Raw genomic sequence first — 22,599 nt, 5'->3', positions numbered from 1 at the left:
TCCTCTCTCCTCCCTTACCCAACCATGGAAATGAATTAACCCCTGACATATATTTTTCTCCTTTTGAAATGTTGTAGAAGGTGGCAGTTATTATTGACTGCCAAAGGGTGGACTGTCAAAGTCAGAAATATATATCTCTATGCACACTGCCATATTTGCACCTCATTCAGGTCCGCGCTGCGCATGCGTGCGCTCTCCCGTGAGTGCGCATACCCGCTGTTGCGTGCACCCGCTGGTGCTCGGTATGCGTATTTACGGTAAAGTTTGTGTAGTCATAGCGTGCGACTCAATCGTTACATATTTTCACTAATAAGGTATTTTATAGATCATGGTCCCTTTGATAGATTCTGAAAGTTTGGTTAACATAGCATGTTCCTGAACGGAGAGATTCCTCTTTGTATTGTACGAAGGGTCTAACAGGGGTCATACAGTAGTGTTTGGTACCCATAGGAAGAGTATTTAAATAGCAATATTCCGGTGTTGGTTTGGAGCGGATTAATCGCTCGTGCGAATAGTTATGGACATAAGAAGTTTATGTCCATTTACTATTATTTGTTCTTACTTAGTCATGCGGCGGGAAACCCAGTATCCCACCCACCTGAACAGTTGGAAACAGTCACAGCCCACCTGTATGAATCAACCTATGACCTTTTGTTATAATGCGAAGCCGAATTCCTGTGTCCAATGGACAATGAGATTGTAGGGACCATTGAATTGTATTGTGTGAGGGGCATAAATAGGCAGGCCGACCATATCCAGATTCACTCTCATCAACGGTTCTCATTGCTGAAAATCGGGAGCTGGATATCGAGGCGCATGCGATCGTTCCCCTTGTGCGTAAGTTTTCTCCGTAATCATATTGTCTTACTGTGAGCCATCTCTCTCTCTCTCTACTCTTTCTCTCGTATTTTCCTTTAATTGTATTGTATTGTATTTCCAGTGTAGTTATCTGGTTAGTTGGTTTATGTTATATTGTAGTGTATCATTTGTACTGTGATTCCTTTTGCAAGTATAATAGTTAAAATACATATAATAGGTTTTGGACCCTAAGCCCAGGTATCTGTGTATTCTTTATAGTGTTAAGTATTCTCTGAGCGTCGGTGACGCTCAAGCAGCTTTGTAGTTAATCAGGTTACACCAGGTTGCACTTACACTCTGTCTCTACACTAAGGTATACTGTGTATCTCATTGTTAAAGGTATAGATATAAAGGTTTAAACGTTGTAAGCGTCTGCACCGCTGGTGATCTCCTCGTGGTCCCGAGCGTACGCTACGCTATAGCGAATCATTACGTTAGTCGGCAGCCAATAGCGTGCCTGCCTGTGATCACTGGGCCGTAAGCGAACGTGACGCTTGAGCGTCTCGACTACGGTTGAGCGATCGCTACACAACTTGTGTACCCTTACGGTACTTCTTACGTAGATAGCGTACAGTGTTCTTAGACCTCTTAAATTGTTTTATATACGATAAATATTTAGCTTTATCAGCATATAAAACATGACTTTTAATTACAAGGGTTAAAATATGGTATCCAGAACGACAAACAAAACACATCATTAAAATGCTTTGGTCTTGCGATTATCACACTTTTTATAACCAGGAAAGAACTCCTGAATTGATTTGTGAAGACCAAAGCTGCCAATCTAACAGACTGGTTGCCAATCCATGCAAGAGAACTTGTGCCATAGGTAAAGGTATACCCCTACTGTGCCTACCAACGTTTAAATTGAGGTGAGTAAAAAGAATTGAAGGAAGGAAAGAGCAGTGATTCTGCTGTCAATGTTAGGCAGGGAATCGGGGGCTAGTGAGTGATTCTACTCTTCTCGGTATTTCCCTGTGGTCCCCCACCAAGTACTGACCAAGCCCAACACTTTTTAGCTTCCAAGATCAGATGGTATTGGGCGTCTTCAGTGTGGTATGAAAGTAGATAGTGCGTACGCATCAAAATCCCTGGATCATTAATAAGAGATCACCATTAGGAAAATTGATTGATAGAAAAAAGAAGGAATAAATAGACAGGTGGATCTGCTGCCAACGTTAGCAGACTCCCGGAAAACGCTGAGTCACCACCCAGAAACGCACCTTTTCTGTCAATCATTCACCGATCAGCAGTGCGACTGAAAAGCGCCGCAAGAACACCAGCAAAACTGCTAGGTTTTGTGTTAAATAACTTAGCGCATGCACTCTGCGTACCATGCGCAGTTAGCAACAAATCGCAGCATAGCGAAAATCGGCAACGAGCGAACAACTCGGAATGACCCCCAATGTGTGACTGAAATGCACAGTAGCTAGGAGCTCAGTCAGCTTGTATTGAAACAATGTATTGTTACTTGATAGCATTAGAGAAACATGTATCTGTTCAGATGGCAACAATGAAGGGTTATTCCAAATTTAGACACAGATAGATAGAATTACAGAACATGAGTAATATGAGGTTCTGTTCTACTCGGATCAAGTTAAGCCTTGGGCAATCTCTTACACACATCACAGTCTCCACAATCCATTCTACCCATTAACCGTGGGTGTCTGCGCCTCAGGGATTCTCATCTTGATATGCACTGAGGTGCAGTCAGTCACCAGCTTTTGTTTCATTTTTCCCCAAATATATTTTATATTTCACGTCTAGTTTTACACTTTATTTCTTGATTTTATACCAAGTGTTTTGCTGAGTATTGTTTGTCACTACCTACATTAGCACTCACTTTATTCACAGAGCCTAGGGATGTACTATATGCCCTACCTGTCCCTAGAATTTATTCAGTCTCACCCTAATTCCATTGGAGCCTTCACTTATACCCTATGCGGTAATTCCGTAAGGCAGGACACAGTGCCCTCATCATAACTCACTATCTCTAATTCACTCACTGTCTGTCCTCTGCACTCTTCTCCCTTTCTTCTAGGTAACTATGAGAACATCAAACTCTCCAGATAGAGTGCAGTAGTAGGATATTTACCATAACCATACGATTTTGTTGTCGGCTCCATCCAATATCCTTCCACTTTAGCCTCTGTAAATAATATTCACCTGCAGAGCCCTATTACAATACAGAGCCCCTTGTTCACCTGCAGAGCTCCTATTACAATACAGAGCCCCTCATTCACCTGCAGAGCCCTATTACAATACAGAGCCCCTCGTTCACCTGCAGAGCTCCTATTACAATAAAGAGCCCCTCATTCACCTGCAGAGCTCCCATTACAATACAGAGCCCCTCATTCACCTGCAGAGCTCCCATTACAATACAAAGCCCCTCATTCACCTCCAGAGCTCCCATTACAATACAGAGCCCCTCATTCACCTGCAGAGCTCCCATTACAATACAGAGCCCCTCATTCACCTACAGAGCTCCTATTACAATACAGAGCCCCTCATTCACCTGCAGAGCTCCCATTACAATACAGAGCCCCTCATTCACCTGCAGAGCTCCCATTACAATACAGAGCCCCTCATTCACCTGCAGAGCTCCCATTACAATAGAGCCCCTCATTCACCTGCAGAGCTCCCATTACAATACAGAGCCCCTCATTCACCTGCAGAGCTCCCATTACAATACAGAGCCCCTCATTCACCTGCAGAGCTCCTATAACAATACAGAGCCCCTCATTCACCTGCAGAGCTCCTATAACAATACAGAGCCCCTCATTCACCTGCAGAGCTCCTATTACAATACAGAGCCCCTCATTCACCTGCAGAGCTCCCATTACAATACAGAGCCCCTCATTCACCTGCAGAGCTCCTATTAAATTAGAGCCCCTCATTCACCTGCAGAGCCCCTATTACAATACAGAGCCCCTCATTCACCTGCAGAGCTCCTATTACAATACAGAGCCCCTCATTCACCTGCAGAGCTCCCATTACAATAAAGAGCGCCTCATTCACCTGCAGAGCTCCCATTACAATACAGAGCCCCTCATTCACCTGCAGAGCTCCCATTACAATACAGAGCCCCTCATTCACCTGCAGAGCTCCCATTACAATACAGAGCCCCTCATTCACCTGCAGAGCTCCCATTACAATACAGAGCCCCTCACTCACCTGCAGAGCTCCTATTACAATACAGAGCCCCTCATAAACCTGCAGAGCTCCCATTACAATACAGAGCCCCCCATTTACCTGCAGAGCTCCCAATACAATACAGAGCCCTCATTCACCTGCAGAGCTCCCATTACAATACAGAGCCCCCCATTCACCTGCAGAGCTCCCATTACAATACAGAGCCCTCATTCACCTGCAGAGCTCCTATTACAATACAGAGCCCCTCATTCACCTGCAGAGCTCCTATTACAATACAGAGCCCCTCATTCACCTGCAAAGCTCCTATTACAATACAGAGCCCCTCATTCACCTGCAGAGCTCCCATTACAATACAGAGCCCCTCATTCACCTGCAGAGCTCCTATTACAATACAGAGCCCCTCGTTCACCTGCAGAGCTCCCATTACAATACAGAGCCCCCCATTCACCTGCAGAGCTCCCATTACAATACAGAGCCCTCATTCACCTGCAGAGCTCCCATTACAATACAGAGCCCCCCATTCACCTGCAGAGCTCCCATTACAATACAGAGCCCTCATTCACCTGCAGAGCTCCCATTACAATACAGAGCCCCTCACTCACCTGCAGAGCTCCTATAACAATACAGAGCCCCTCATTCACCTGCAAAGCTCCTATTACAATACAGAGCCCCTCATTCACCTGCAGAGCTCCCATTACAATACAGAGCCCCTCATTCACCTGCAGAGCTCCCATTACAATACAGAGCCCCTCATTCACCTGCAGAGCTCCCATTACAATACAGAGCCCCTCATTCACCTGCAGAGCTCCCATTACAATACAGAGCCCCTCATTCACCTGCAGAGCTCCTATAACAATACAGAGCCCCTCATTCACCTGCAGAGCTCCTATAACAATACAGAGCCCCTCATTCACCTGCAGAGCTCCTATTACAATACAGAGCCCCTCATTCACCTGCAGAGCTCCCATTACAATACAGAGCCCCTCATTCACCTGCAGAGCTCCTATTAAATTAGAGCCCCTCATTCACCTGCAGAGCCCCTATTACAATACAGAGCCCCTCATTCACCTGCAGAGCTCCTATTACAATACAGAGCCCCTCATTCACCTGCAGAGCTCCCATTACAATAAAGAGCGCCTCATTCACCTGCAGAGCTCCCATTACAATACAGAGCCCCTCATTCACCTGCAGAGCTCCCATTACAATACAGAGCCCCTCATTCACCTGCAGAGCTCCCATTACAATACAGAGCCCCTCATTCACCTGCAGAGCTCCCATTACAATACAGAGCCCCTCACTCACCTGCAGAGCTCCTATTACAATACAGAGCCCCTCATTCACCTGCAGAGCTCCCATTACAATACAGAGCCCCCCATTTACCTGCAGAGCTCCCATTACAATACAGAGCCCTCATTCACCTGCAGAGCTCCCATTACAATACAGAGCCCCCCATTCACCTGCAGAGCTCCCATTACAATACAGAGCCCTCATTCACCTGCAGAGCTCCTATTACAATACAGAGCCCCTCATTCACCTGCAGAGCTCCTATTACAATACAGAGCCCCTCATTCACCTGCAAAGCTCCTATTACAATACAGAGCCCCTCATTCACCTGCAGAGCTCCCATTACAATACAGAGCCCCTCATTCACCTGCAGAGCTCCTATTACAATACAGAGCCCCTCATTCACCTGCAGAGCTCCCATTACAATACAGAGCCCCCCATTCACCTGCAGAGCTCCCATTACAATACAGAGCCCTCATTCACCTGCAGAGCTCCCATTACAATACAGAGCCCCCCATTCACCTGCAGAGCTCCCATTACAATACAGAGCCCTCATTCACCTGCAGAGCTCCCATTACAATACAGAGCCCCTCACTCACCTGCAGAGCTCCTATAACAATACAGAGCCCCTCATTCACCTGCAGAGCTCCTATTACAATACAGAGCCCCTCATTCACCTGCAGAGCTCCCATTACAATACAGAGCCCCTCATTCACCTGCAGAGCTCCTATTAAATTAGAGCCCCTCATTCACCTGCAGAGCCCCTATTACAATACAGAGCCCCTCATTCACCTGCAGAGCTCCTATTACAATACAGAGCCCCTCATTCACCTGCAGAGCTCCCATTACAATAAAGAGCGCCTCATTCACCTGCAGAGCTCCCATTACAATACAGAGCCCCTCATTCACCTGCAGAGCTCCCATTACAATACAGAGCCCCTCATTCACCTGCAGAGCTCCCATTACAATACAGAGCCCCTCATTCACCTGCAGAGCTCCCATTACAATACAGAGCCCCTCACTCACCTGCAGAGCTCCTATTACAATACAGAGCCCCTCATTCACCTGCAGAGCTCCCATTAGAATACAGAGCCCCCCATTTACCTGCAGAGCTCCCATTACAATACAGAGCCCTCATTCACCTGCAGAGCTCCCATTACAATACAGAGCCCCCCATTCACCTGCAGAGCTCCCATTACAATACAGAGCCCTCATTCACCTGCAGAGCTCCTATTACAATACAGAGCCCCTCATTCACCTGCAGAGCTCCTATTACAATACAGAGCCCCTCATTCACCTGCAAAGCTCCTATTACAATACAGAGCCCCTCATTCACCTGCAGAGCTCCCATTACAATACAGAGCCCCTCATTCACCTGCAGAGCTCCTATTACAATACAGAGCCCCTCATTCACCTGCAGAGCTCCCATTACAATACAGAGCCCCCCATTAACCTGCAGAGCTCCCATTACAATACAGAGCCCTCATTCACCTGCAGAGCTCCCATTACAATACAGAGCCCCCCATTCACCTGCAGAGCTCCCATTACAATACAGAGCCCTCATTCACCTGCAGAGCTCCCATTACAATACAGAGCCCCTCATTCACCTGCAGAGCTCCCATTACAATACAGAGCCCCTCATTCACCTGCAGAGCTCCTATTACAATACAGAGCCCCTCATTCACCTGCAAAGCTCCTATTACAATACAGAGCCCCTCATTCACCTGCAAAGCTCCTATTACAATACAGAGCCCCTCATTCACCTGCAGAGATCCCATTACAATACAGAGCCCCTCATTCACCTGCAGAGATCCCATTACAATACAGAGCCCCTCATTCACCTGCAGAGCTCCCATTACAAGACAGAGCCCCTCATTCACCTGCAGAGCTCCCATTACAATACAGAGCCTCTCATTCACCTGCAGAGCTCCCATTACAATACAGAGCCCCTCATTCTCCTACAGAGCTCCCGTTACAATACAGAGCCCCTCATTCATATACAGAGCCCCTCATTCATATACAGAGCCCCCATTACAATACAGGGCCCCTCATTCACCTACAGAGCCCCCGTTACAATACAGAGCCCCTCATTCACCTGCAGAGCCCCCATTGCAATACAGATCCCCTCATTCACCTGTAGAGCTCCCATTACAATCCAGAGCCCCTCATTCATATACAGAGCTCCCATTACAATACACAGACCCTCATTCATATACAGAGCCCCCATTACAATACAGAGCCCCTCATTCACCTGCAGAGCTCCTATTACAATACAGAGCCCCCCATTCACCTGCAGAGCTCCTATTACAATACAGAGCCCCTCATTCACCTGCAGAGCTCCTATTACAATACAGAGCCCCCGATTCACCTGCAGAGCTCCCATTACAATACAGAGCCCCCCATTCACCTGCAGAGCTCCCATTACAATACAGAGCCCCTCATTCACCTGCATAGCTCCCATTACAATACAGAGCCCTCATTCACCTGCAGAGCTACTATTACAATACAGAGCCCCTCATTCACCTGCAGAGCTCCTATTACAATACAGAGCCCCTCATTCACCTGCAGAGCTCCTATTACAATACAGAGCCCCTCATTCACCTGTAGAGCTCCCATTACAATCCAGAGCCCCTCATTCATATACAGAGCTCCCATTACAATACAGAGACCCTCATTCATATACAGAGCCCCCATTACAATACAGAGCCCCTCATTCACCTGCAGAGCTCCCATTACAATACAGAGCCCCTCATTCACCTGCAGAGCCCCCATTACAATACAGAGCCCCTCATTCATATACAGAGCTCCCACTACAATACAGAGCTTCTCATTCATATACAGAGCTCCAATTAAAATACAGAGCCCCTCATTCATATACAGAGACCCATTACAATACAGAGCCCCTCATTCACCTGCAGAGCTCCCATTACAATACAGAGCCCCTCATTCACCAGCAGATCTCCCATTACAATACAGAGCCCCTCATTCACCTGCAGAGCTCCCATTACAATACAGAGCCCCTCATTCACCTGCAGAGCTCCTATTACAATACAGTGCCCCTCATTCACCTGCAAAGCTCCCATTACAATACACTGCCCCTCATTCACCTGCAGAGCTCCTATTACAATACAGAGCCCCTCATTCACCTGCAGAGCTCCTATTACAATACAGAGCCCCTCATTCACCTGCAGAGCTCCCATTACAATACAGAGCCCCTCATTCACCTGCAGAGCTCCCATTACAATACAGAGCCCCTCATTCACCTGCAGAGCTTCCATTACAATACAGAGCCTCTCATTCACCAGCAGAGCTCCCATTACAATACAGAGCCCCTCATTCATATACAGAGCTCCCATTACAATACAGAGACCCTCATTCACCAGCAGAGCTCCCATTACAATACAGAGCCCCTCATTCACCTGCAGAGCCCCATTACAATACAGAGCCCCTCATTCACCTGCAGAGCTCCCATTACAATAAAGAGCTCCTCATTCACCTGCAGAGCTTCCGTTACAATACAGAGCCCCCGTTACAATACAGAACCCCTCATTCACCTGCAGAGCTCCGATTACAATACACAGCCCCTCATTCATATACAGAGCCCCTCATTCATATACAGAGCCCCCATTACAATACAGGGCCCCTCATTCACCTACAGAGGCCCCGTTACAATACAGAGCCCCTCATTCACCTGCAGAGCCACCATTACAATACAGAGCCCCTCATTCACCTGTAGAGCTCCCATTACAATACAGAGCCCCTCATTCATATACAGAGCTCCCATTACAATACAGAGCCCCTCATTCATATACAGAGCCCCCATTACAATACAGAGCCCCTCATTCACCTGCAGAGCTCCCATTACAATACAGAGCCCCTCATTCACCTGTAGAGCTCCCATTACAATCCAGAGCCCCTCATTCATATACAGAGCTCCCATTACAATACACAGACCCTCATTCATATACAGAGCCCCCATTACAATACAGAGCCCCTCATTCACCTGCAGAGCTCCTATTACAATACAGAGCCCCCCATTCACCTGCAGAGCTCCTATTACAATACAGAGCCCCTCATTCACCTGCAGAGCTCCTATTACAATACAGAGCCCCCCATTCACCTGCAGAGCTCCCATTACAATACAGAGCCCCCCATTCACCTGCAGAGCTCCCATTACAATACAGAGCCCCTCATTCACCTGCAGAGCTCCCATTACAATACAGAGCCCTCATTCACCTGCAGAGCTCCTATTACAATACAGAGCCCCTCATTCACCTGCAGAGCTCCTATTACAATACAGAGCCCCTCATTCACCTGTAGAGCTCCCATTACAATACAGAGCCCCTCATTCATATACAGAGCTCCCATTACAATACAGAGCCCCTCATTCATATACAGAGCCCCCATTACAATACAGAGCCCCTCATTCACCTGCAGAGCCCCCATTACAATACAGATCCCCTCATTCACCTGTAGAGCTCCCATTACAATCCAGAGCCCCTCATTCATATACAGAGCTCCCATTACAATACACAGACCCTCATTCATATACAGAGCCCCCATTACAATACAGAGCCCCTCATTCACCTGCAGAGCTCCTATTACAATACAGAGCCCCCCATTCACCTGCAGAGCTCCTATTACAATACAGAGCCCCTCATTCACCTGCAGAGCTCCTATTACAATACAGAGCCCCCCATTCACCTGCAGAGCTCCCATTACAATACAGAGCCCCCCATTCACCTGCAGAGCTCCCATTACAATACAGAGCCCCCCATTCACCTGCAGAGCTCCCATTACAATACAGAGCCCCTCATTCACCTGCAGAGCTCCCATTACAATACAGAGCCCTCATTCACCTGCAGAGCTCCTATTACAATACAGAGCCCCTCATTCACCTGCAGAGCTCCTATTACAATACAGAGCCCCTCATTCACCTGCAGAGCTCCTATTACAATACAGAGCCCCTCATTCACCTGTAGAGCTCCCATTACAATCCAGAGCCCCTCATTCATATACAGAGCTCCCATTACAATACAGAGACCCTCATTCATATACAGAGCCCCCATTACAATACAGAGCCCCTCATTCACCTGCAGAGCTCCCATTACAATACAGAGCCCCTCATTCACCTGCAGAGCCCCCATTACAATACAGAGCCCCTCATTCATATACAGAGCTCCCACTACAATACAGAGCTTCTCATTCATATACAGAGCTCCAATTAAAATACAGAGCCCCTCATTCATATACAGAGACCCATTACAATACAGAGCCCCTCATTCACCTGCAGAGCTCCCATTACAATACAGAGCCCCTCATTCACCAGCAGATCTCCCATTACAATACAGAGCCCCTCATTCACCTGCAGAGCTCCCATTACAATACAGAGCCCCTCATTCACCTGCAGAGCTCCTATTACAATACAGTGCCCCTCATTCACCTGCAAAGCTCCCATTACAATACACTGCCCCTCATTCACCTGCAGAGCTCCTATTACAATACAGAGCCCCTCATTCACCTGCAGAGCTCCTATTACAATACAGAGCCCCTCATTCACCTGCAGAGCTCCCATTACAATACAGAGCCCCTCATTCACCTGCAGAGCTCCCATTACAATACAGAGCCCCTCATTCACCTGCAGAGCTTCCATTACAATACAGAGCCTCTCATTCACCTGCAGAGCTCCCATTACAATACAGAGCCCCTCATTCATATACAGAGCTCCCATTACAATACAGAGACCCTCATTCACCAGCAGAGCTCCCATTACAATACAGAGCCCCTCATTCACCTGCAGAGCCCCATTACAATACAGAGCCCCTCATTCACCTGCAGAGCTCCCATTACAATAAAGAGCTCCTCATTCACCTGCAGAGCTTCCATTACAATACAGAGCCCCCGTTACAATACAGAACCCCTCATTCACCTGCAGAGCTCCGATTACAATACACAGCCCCTCATTCATATACAGAGCCCCTCATTCATATACAGAGCCCCCATTACAATACAGGGCCCCTCATTCACCTACAGAGCCCCCGTTACAATACAGAGCCCCTCATTCACCTGCAGAGCCCCCATTACAATACAGAGCCCCTCATTCACCTGTAGAGCTCCCATTACAATACAGAGCCCCTCATTCATATACAGAGCTCCCATTACAATACAGAGCCCCTCATTCATATACAGAGCCCCCATTACAATACAGAGCCCCTCATTCACCTGCAGAGCCCCCATTACAATACAGAGCCCCTCATTCACCTGTAGAGCTCCCATTACAATACAGAGCCCCTCATTCACCTGCAGAGCCCCCATTACAATACAGAGCCCCTCATTCATATACAGAGCTCCCACTACAATACAGAGCCCCTCATTCACCTATAGAGCTCCCATTACAATACAGAGCCCCTCATTCATATACAGAGCTCCAATTACAATACAGAGACCCTCATTCATATGCAGAGACCCATTACAATACAGAGCCCCTCATTCACCTGCAGAGCTCCCATTACAATACAGAGCCCCTCATTCACCAGCAGAGCTCCCATTACAATACAGAGCCCCTCATTCACCTGCAGAGCTCCTATTACAATACAGAGCCCCTCATTCACCTGCAGAGCTCCCATTACAATGCAGAGCCCCTCATTCATATACAGAGCTCCCATTACAATACAGAGCCCCTCATTCATATAATCGCTATGAAGCCGGTACACGCATGTGCAAGGTCCTAAACTGGGTTCTCTTCAGATAGCAGTGTAAGACCTGGAGGGGGAGCAGGAAATGGACGTCGACGCCGCAGTCTTGTGGGCATCAATTTCTCCAATTTACGGGCATGTCCGAACCATTTACGGGTTATATAGAGCCCCCCATTCCCATACAGAACCCCCCTTTCACATATCTATATAGAGCCCCCATTCTTATACACAACCCCCATTCACATATCTATATAGAGCCCCCCCATTCTTATACAGAACTCCCCATTCACATATCTATATAGAGCCCCCCATTCACATATCTATATAGAGCCCCCATTCTTATACAGAACCCCCCATTTATATATCTATATAGAGCCCCCATTCTTATACAGAACCCCAATTCTCATATCTATATAGAGACCCCATTCTTATACAGAACTCCCAATTCATATATCTATATAGAGACCCCCATTCTTATACAGAACCCCTCATTCACATATCTATATAGAGCCCCCCATTCTTATACAGAACCCCCTTTCATATATCTATATAGAGCCCCCCATTCATATATCTATATAGAGCCCCCCATTCTTATACAGAACCCCCATTCATATATCTATATAGAGCCCCGCATTCTTATACAGTACCCCCCATTCATATATCTATATAGAGCCCCCCATTCTTATACAGAACCCCCATTCATATATCTATATAGAGCCCCGCATTCTTATACATAACCCCCATTCATATATCTATATAGAGCCCCCCCATTCTCATACAGAACCCCCATTCATATATCCATATAGAGCCCCCCTTTCTTATACAGAACCCCCATTCATATATCTATATAGAGCCCCCCATTCTTATACAGAGCCCCCCATCATATATCTATATAGAGCCCCCATTCTTACAGAACCCCCATTCACATATCTATATAGAGCCTCCCATTCTTATACAGAACCCCCCATTCATATATCTATATAGAGCTCCCCATTCTTATACTGAACCCCCATTCATATATCTATATAGAGCCCCCCATTCTTATACAGTACCCCCCATTCATATATCTATATAGAGCCCCCCATTCTTATACAGTACCCCCCATTCATATATCTATACAGAGCCCCCCATTCTTATACAGTACCCCCATTCATATATCTATATAGAGCCCCCCATTCTTATACAGTACCCCCATTCATATATCTGTATAGAGCCCCCCATTCTTATGCAGTACCCCCATTCATATATCTATATAGAGCCCCCCATTCTTATGCAGTACCCCCATTCATATATCTATATAGAGCCCCCCCATTCTTATACAGTACCCCCCATTCATATATCTATATAGAGCCCCCCCATTCTTATACAGTACCCCCATTCATATATCTATATAGAGCCCCCCATTCTTATACAGTACCCCCCATTCATATATCTATATAGAGCCACCCATTCTTATACAGAACCCCCATTCACATATCTATACAGAACCCACATTCATATATCTATATAGAGCCCCCCATTCTTATACAGTACCCCCATTCATATATCTGTATAGAGCCCCCCATTCTTATGAAGTACCCCCATTCATATATCTATATAGAGCCCCCCATTCTTATGCAGTACCCCCATTCATATATCTATATAGAGCCCCCCATTCTTATACAGTACCCCCATTCATATATCTATATAGAGCCCCCATTCTTATACAGTACCCCCATTCATATATCTATATAGAGCCCCCCATTCTTATACAGTACCCCCATTCATATATCTCTATAGAGCCCCCCAATCTTATACAGTACCCCCATTCATATATCTTTATAGAGCCCCCCAATCTTATACAGTACCCCCATTCATATATCTATATAGATCCCACATTCTTATACAGTACCCCCATTCATATCTATATAGAGCCCCCCATTCTTATACAGTACCCCCATTCATATATCTATATAGAGCCCCCCATTCTTATACAGTACCCCCATTCATATATCTATATAGAGCCCACATTCTTATACAGTACCCCCATTCATATATCTATATAGAGCCCCCCATTCTTATACAGAACCCCCATTCATATATCTATATAGAGCCCCCATTCTTATACAGTACCCCCATTCATATATCTATATAGAGCCCCCCATTCTTATACAGTACCCCCATTCATATATCTATATAGAGCCCCCCCATTCTTATACAGTACACCCATTCATATATCTATATAGAGCCCCCCATTCTTATACAGAACCCCCCATTCATATATCTATATAGAGCCCCGCATTCTTATACAGTACCCCCCATTCATATATCTATATAGAGCCCCTCATTCTTATACAGAACCCCCATTCATATATCTATATAGAGCCCCGCATTCTTATACATAACCCCCATTCATATATCTATATAGAGCCCCCCCATTCTTATACAGAACCCCCATTCATATATCCATATAGAGCCCCCCCTTTCTTATACAGAACCCCCATTCATATATCTATATAGAGCCCCCCATTCTTATACAGAGCCCCCCATCATATATCTATATAGAGCCCCCCATTCTTATACAGTACCCCCATTCATATATCTATATAGAGCCCCCCAATCTTATACAGTACCCCCATTCATATATCTATATAGAGCCCACATTCTTATACAGTACCCCCATTCATATATCTATATAGAGCCCCCCATTCTTATACAGTACCCCCATTCATATATCTATATAGAGCCCCCCAATCTTATACAGTACCCCCATTCATATATCTATATAGAGCCCCCATTCTTATACAGTACCCCCATTCATATCTATATAGAGCCCCCCATTCTTATACAGTACCCCCATTCATATATCTATATAGAGCCCCCCATTCTTATACAGTACCCCCATTCATATATCTATATAGAGCCCACATTCTTATACAGTACCCCCATTCATATATCTATATAGAGCCCCCCATTCTTATACAGAACCCCCATTCATATATCTATATAGAGCCCCCCATTCTTATACAGTACCCCCATTCATATATCTATATAGAGCCCCCATTCTTATACAGTACCCCCATTCATATATCTATATAGAGCCCCCCCATTCTTATACAGTACCCCCATTCATATATCTATATAGAGCCCCCCATTCTTATACAGAACCCCCATTCATATATCTATATAGAGCCCCCCATTCTTATACAGTACCCTCCATTCATATATCTATATAGAGCCCCCCATTCTTATACAGAACCCCCCATTCATATATCTATATAGAGCCCCCCATTCTTATACAGTACCCTCCATTCATATATCTATATAGAGCCCCCATTCTTATACAGTACCCCCATTCATATCTATATAGAGCCCCCCATTCTTATACAGTACCCCCATTCATATATCTATATAGAGCCCCCCATTCTTATACAGTACCCCCATTCATATATCTATATAGAGCCCACATTCTTATACAGTACCCCCATTCATATATCTATATAGAGCCCCCCATTCTTATACAGAACCCCCATTCATATATCTATATAGAGCCCCCCATTCTTATACAGTACCCTCCATTCATATATCTATATAGAGCCCCCCAATCTTATACAGTACCCCCATTCATATATCTATATAGATCCCACATTCTTATACAGTACCCTCCATTCATATATCTATATAGAGCCCCCCATTTTTATACAGAACCCCCATTTATATATCTATATAGAGCCCACATTCTTATACAGAACCCCCATTCATATATCTATATAGAGCCCCCCATTCTTATACAGAACCCCCATTCATATATCTATATAGAGCCCACATTCTTATACAGAACCCCCCATTCCCAGAGTTCCCCATTTGAAAACAGGGCTAATACAATATACTGGGTAGACAGCTGTGTGCGGGCAGTGCCGGGAATAGCTGGACGACTGAGACGCCCATATACGGTCAGGTGACAGAGTGAGGACAGGCAGCGACAGATGGGAGCCAGGGGCCATGTCAGCCATACAGAATAAACATGTCATAATCAGATGTTATCCCCCAGTTCCCCAACAAGCAATGTCTGGGGCTTATCCGGTCTTATGTTACCCTCTATGAGGAGAAGATGAGCGCAGGTCCGGGCAGAAAGGAACAATAGTTACCCCGGGAATCACTTAACTAGTTCCCTTCATTTTCCAGGAGACTCAGGAATTTGTGATTACCCTCCAGACAACAATTCCCTCCGACCACCCGCTTCATTAATGGCGGTCTGATGCGAATCGCTGTGACTGATACGAATCGCTGTGACTGTGATACGAATCGCTGTGACTGATACGAATCGCTGTGACTGTGATACGAATCGCTGTGACTATGATATGAGTTGCTGTGACTAAGATACAAATCGCTGTGACTGTGATACAAATCGCTGTGACTAAGATACAAATCGCTGTGACTAAGATACAAATCGCTGTGACCAAGATACAAATCGCTGTGACCAAGATACAAATCGCTGTGACTGTGATACAAATCGCTGTGACTAAGATACAAATCGCTGTGACCAAGATACAAATCGCTGTGACCAAGATACAAATCGCTGTGACTAGGATACGAATCGCTGTGACTAGGATATGAATCGCTGTGACTAATACGAATCGCTGTGACTAATACGAATCGCTGTGACTGTGATACGAATCGCTGTGACTGTGATACGAATCGCTGTGACTGTGATACGAATCGCTGTGACTGTGTCATAACTGAGGTTTTGTGAACCCGGTGTCAGTGAAGTCTGTGCGGGCGACTGGAGAATTATATAAATACTACCACTGACCTGGTTTGGGAGTGTTGTGGACTCGGGGCTTCTTCCGGTGACTGGGAAGAGGAACCGCAGCAGAGATGGCCGAATCTAGGTTCTCCCCATGCAGGATTAGGTCGGCAGACAGGAGGCACGTGTGAACGCTGAAGATCTCCTGAAAGACAGAACTGGAAAGGCGCTGATGAATCAGTGAAGATACCAGGTACAACTGCGCTAAAGTGCACTGGGTGCTTGGAGACACTGAGATGCTTGGAGACACTAAGGTGCTAAGAGGCGCGGAGGCGCTTGGAGACACTGAGGTACTAGGAGGCACGGAAGTGCTTGGACGCACTGAGGTGCTTGGAGGTACTGGGGTGCGAAGAGACACTGGGGTGCTGGAAGCACGGAGGTGCTGAGGCACAGAGGTACTGAGGCACGAGGTGCTGAAAGCACGGAGATGCTGAGGCACGGAGGTGCTGGAGGCACGAGGTGCTAGGGATACGGAGGTGACAGGGATACGGAGGTGACAGGGATACGGAGGTGACAGGGATACGGAGGTGACAGGGATACGGAGGTGACAGGGATACAGAGGTGACAGGGATACGGGAGCTCTGGAGATCACAACTTTAGGGAGCTCAGCTTTAAGGCCCACACATAGCTGTGAGTGTGACACAAGGAACTGGCCCAGTTTCCAACTCAGTCTCGCAACTTATACTTCCTGGTCCTTGGTGATTGGTGAGCAGGATTAGGTGATGCAGAGAGTATCAGGCTGGCACAGGATTGGACAACTCTGGGTCAGGTGAACAGTCACTGTCATGTGACTACTCTAGCCTAGGCTGTGATGTAGAATGAGGCCTAGCAGGCCGAGAGAACACTGAAGCCTGAACTTCTGCAAAACATAGGATGCTGGCTTTTAGGCCCAAACTTCAGATTACTGAATTCAGCCTCACACAGGAGGAGATCACCACAGGTGGAGCTAATTAACTATTACCTTTCAGGCAGAGAACTCAGGAAAACTCATAGGGGTAAATTTACTAAGCTCCCGATTTTGACCGAGATGCCGTTTTTTCATCAAAGTGTAATCTCGGTAATTTACTAAACACTAATCACGGCAGAGATGAGGGCATTCGTAATTTTTTGCAAGTCCAAGTAAAAAATTACGAATGAATACACCATCGGTCAAAACGCGGCTGTTTAAGTATGAATCTCGGTCATTTACTAAGAAGTGCAAAGCAAAAAAACAAACAAACACTGCCGTGAAAAATTACAACTCGTAAAAAAGTGCTAAAAAAAAACAGACCTACTTTTTTTTCCCGTGATTGGATAGGCATGCAGGGATCCATGAGATCCGTGCATGTATATCAGTGGGAAGGGGTGGGAAAGTTGTTATTTTATTAAAAAAAATTGCGTGGGGTCCCCCCTCCTAAGCATAACCAGCCTCGGGCTCTTTGAGCCGATCCTGGTTGCAGAAATATGGGGGAAAAAATGACAGGGGTTCCCCCATATTTAAGCAACCAGCATCGGGCTCTGCGCCTGGTCCTGGTCCCAAAAATACGGGGGACAAAAAGAGTAGGGGTCCCCCGTATTTTTAAAACCAGCACCGGGCTCCACTAGCTGGACAGATAATGCCACAGCCGGGGGTCACTTTTATATAGTGCCCTGCGGCCGTGGCATCAAAAATCCAACTAGTCACTCCTGGCCGGGGTACCCTGGGGGAGTGGGGACCCCTTCAATCAAGGGGTCCCCCCCCCAGCCACCCAAGGGCCAGGGGTGAAGCCCGAGGCTGTCCCCCCCCATCCAATGGGCTGCGGATGGGGAGGCCGATAGCCTTTGTTGTAAAAGAAAAGATATTGTTTTTAGTAGCAGTACTACAAGGCCCAGCAAGCCTCCCCCGCATGCTGGTACTTGGAGAACCACAAGTACCAGCATGCGACGGAAAAACGGGCCCGCTGGTACCTGTAGTACTACTACTAAAAAAATACCCAAAAAAACACAAGACACACACACCGTGAAAGTATAATTTTATTACATACATACACACATACATACATACTTACCTTAAGTTCCCACGCAGGTCGGTCCTCTTCTCCAGTAGAATCCAAGGGGTACCTGTTGAAGAAATTATACTCACGAGATCCAGGGGTCCAGGCTCCTCGGGAAATCCAGGGGTAATCCACGTACTTGAAAAAAAAAAAAAAACGGTGTCCCGACCACGAACTGAAAGGGGACCCATGTTTGCACATGGGTCACCTTTCCACGAATGCCAGAAACCCACTCTGACTTCTGTCTAAGTGGGTTTCTTCAGCCAATCAGGGAGCGCCACGTTGTAGCACTCTCCTGATCAGCTGTGTGCTCCTGTCCTCACTGACAGGCAGCACACGGCAGTGTTACAATGTAGCGCCTATGCGCTCCATTGTAACCAATGGTGGGAACTTTCTGCCCTGCGGTTGACCTAAAGTGACGTCACCGCTGAGCAGAAAGTTCCCACCATTGGTTACAATGGAGCGCATAGGCGCTACATTGTAACACTGCCGTGTGCTGCCTGTCAGTGAGGACAGGAGCACACAGCTGATCAGGAGAGTGCTACAACGTGGCGCTCCCTGATTGGCTGAAGAAACCCACTTAGACATCAGTCAAAGTGGGTTTCTGGCATTCGTGGAAAGGTGACCCATGTGCAAACATGGGTCCCCTTTCAGTTCGTGGTCGGGACACCGGTTTTTTTTTTTTTTCAAGTACGTGGATTACCCCTGGATTTCCCGAGGAGCCTGGACCACTGGATCTCGTGAGTATAATTTCTTCAACAGGTACCCCTTGGATTCTACTGGAGAAGAGGACCGACCTGCGTGGGAACTTAAGGTAAGTATGTATGTATGTATGTGTGTATGTATGTAATAAAATTATACTTTCACGGTGTGTGTGTCTTGTGTTTTTTTGGGGTATTTTTTTAGTAGTAGTACTACAGGTACCAGCGGGCCAGTTTTTCCGCCGCATGCTGGTACTTGTGGTTCTCCAAGTACCAGCATGCGGGGGAGGCTTGCTGGGACTTGTAGTACTGCTACTAAAAACAATATCTTTTCTTTTACAACAAAGGCTATCAGCCCCCCCATCCGCAGCCCATTGGATGGGGGGGGACAGCCTCGGGCTTCACCCCTGGCCCTTGGGTGGCTGGGGGGGGGGACCCCTTGATTGAAGGGGTCCCCACTCCCCCAGGGTACCCCGGCCAGGGGTGACTAGTTGGATTTTTGATGCCACGGCCGCAGGGCACTATATAAAAGTGACCCCCGGCTGTGGCATTATCTGTCCAGCTAGTGGAGCCCGGTGCTGGTTTTAAAAATACGGGGGACCCCTACTCTTTTTGTCCCCCGTATTTTTGGGACCAGGACCAGGCGCAGAGCCCGATGCTGGTTGCTTAAATATGGGGGAACCCCTGTCATTTTTGTCCCCATATTTTTGCAACCAGGATCGGCTCAAAGAGCCCGAGGCTGGTTATGCTTAGGAGGGGGGACCCCACGCATTTTTTTTTATTATTTTACAGTGTTTAATTTAAAAAAAATAAATAAATAAACCCCAGCACGGATCACACAGATCCGGCCGAGATTGATTGTAAAAAAAGTCGGCAGTGTTTTGCTAATCACTGCCGTAAAAATAGAAAAAAAACCACGAATGACATCGACATCGGAACAAAAGAAAAACCCGAATACGACAGCTTAGTAAATTAGTCGTAATCAATTCAAAAAGTTGCAGTTTTACACTTTCGATGTCATTCGTGATTGAACTTTGACCTGAAACGGGAAAATACGAATCTTAGTAAATTTACCCCATAGTGCTGACAAGCTGTTTAACTCAGTGAGAAAAAGACACAGGATCCGGGGCAGATGGCAGGGGTAAGTCACCAAATATGAAACCTACAGTCAGGATTGTGACAGACTGTGATACGAATCGCTGGGACTATGATACGAATCTCTGTGACTGTGATACGAATCGCTGTGACTATGATACGAATCTCTGTGACTGTGATACGAATCGCTGCGACTATGATACGAATCGCTGTGACTGTGATACGAATCTCTGTGACTGTGATACGAATCGCTGTGACTGTGATACGAATCTCTGTGACTGTGATACGAATCGCTGTGACTGTGATATGAATCTCTGTGACTGTGATACGAATCGCTGGGACTATTATACGAATCGCTGGGACTATTATACGAATCGCTGCGACTGTGATACGAATCGCTGCGACTCTGATAAGAATCGCTGAGACTGTGATACGAATCTCTGTGACTGTGATACGAATCTCTGTGACTGTGATACGAATCGCTGTGACTGTGATACGAATCTCTGTGACTGTGATACGAATCGCTGCGACTCTGATAAGAATCGCTGTGACTATGATACGAATCTCTGTGACTGTGATACGAATCTCTGTGACTGTGATACGAATCGCTGTGACTGTGATACGAATCTCTGTGACTGTGATACGAATCGCTGTGACTGTGATACGAATCTCTGTGACTGTGATACGAATCGCTGGGACTATTATACGAATCTCTGTGACTGTGATACGAATCGCTGCGACTCTGATAAGAATCGCTGTGACTGTGATACGAATCGCTGCGACTGTGATACGAATCGCTGCGACTCTGATAAGAATCGCTGCGACTGTGATACGAATCGCTGTGACTCTGATAAGAATCGCTGTGACTGTGATACGAATCGCTGTGACTCTGATAAGAATCGCTGCGACTGTGATACGAATCGCTGTGACTCTGATAAGAATCGCTGCGACTGTGATACGAATCTCTGCGACTGTGATACGAATCTCTGTGACTGTGATACGAATCTCTGTGACTGTGATACGAATCTCTGTGACTGTGATACGAATCGCTGTGACTGTGATACGAATCTCTGTGACTGTGATACGAATCGCTGTGACTATGATACGAATCGCTGTGACTGTGATAAAAATCGCTGTGACTGTGATACGAATCGCTGCGACTGTGATACGAATCGCTGTGACTGTGATAAAAATCGCTGTGACTGTGATACGAATCGCTGTGACTGTGATATGAATCGCTGTGACTGTGATACGAATCGCTGTGACTGTGATACGAATCGCTGTGACTGTGATACGAATCGCTGTGACTAAGATACAAATCGCTGTGACTGTGATATGAATCGCTGTGACTGTGATACGAATCGCTGTGACTGTGATATGAATCGCTGCGACTGTGATATGAATCGCTGCGACTGTGATACGAATCTCTGTGACTGTGATACAAATCGCTGTGACTGTGATATGAATCGCTGGGACTGTGATACGAATCTCTGTGACTGTGATACGAATCTCTGTGACTATGATACGAATCTCTGTGACTGTGATACGAATCTCTGTGACTGTGATATGAATCGCTGTGACTGTGATATGAATCGCTGTGACTATGATAAAAATCGCTGTGACTGTGATACGAATCGCTGGGACTGTGATACGAATCGCTGTGACTATGATAAAAATCGCTGTGACTGTGATACGAATCGCTGGGACTGTGATACGAATCGCTGTGACTATGATAAAAATCGCTGTGACTGTGATATGAATCGCTGTGACTATGATCCGAATCGCTGGGACTGTGATACGAATCGCTGTGACTAAGATACAAATCGCTGTGACTAATACGTATAGCTGTGACTGTGATATGAATCGCTGTGACTGTGATACGAATCGCTGTGACTCTGATAAGAATCGCTGTGACTGTGATACGAATCGCTGCGACTCTGATAAGAATCGCTGTGACTCTGATAAGAATCGCTGTGACTGTGATACGAATCGCTGTGACTAAGATACAAATCGCT

At 46.4% G+C, this 22,599-nt stretch overlaps 1 pseudogene; it reads right to left on the bottom strand.

Annotated features, from left to right (window-relative positions):
• Positions 1-1,810: 1,810 nt before the first annotated feature.
• LOC134946257 (5S ribosomal RNA) lies at positions 1,811-1,928 on the bottom strand (annotated as a pseudogene).
• Positions 1,929-22,599: the final 20,671 nt, after the last annotated feature.

The sequence above is a fragment of the Pseudophryne corroboree genome, chromosome 7 (genome assembly GCF_028390025.1).
Source record: "Pseudophryne corroboree isolate aPseCor3 chromosome 7, aPseCor3.hap2, whole genome shotgun sequence".
NCBI classification, from domain to species: domain Eukaryota; kingdom Metazoa; phylum Chordata; class Amphibia; order Anura; family Myobatrachidae; genus Pseudophryne; species Pseudophryne corroboree.
The sequence above is the reverse complement of the archived record's forward strand: the minus strand, read 5'-3'. Positions and strand labels throughout refer to the sequence as shown.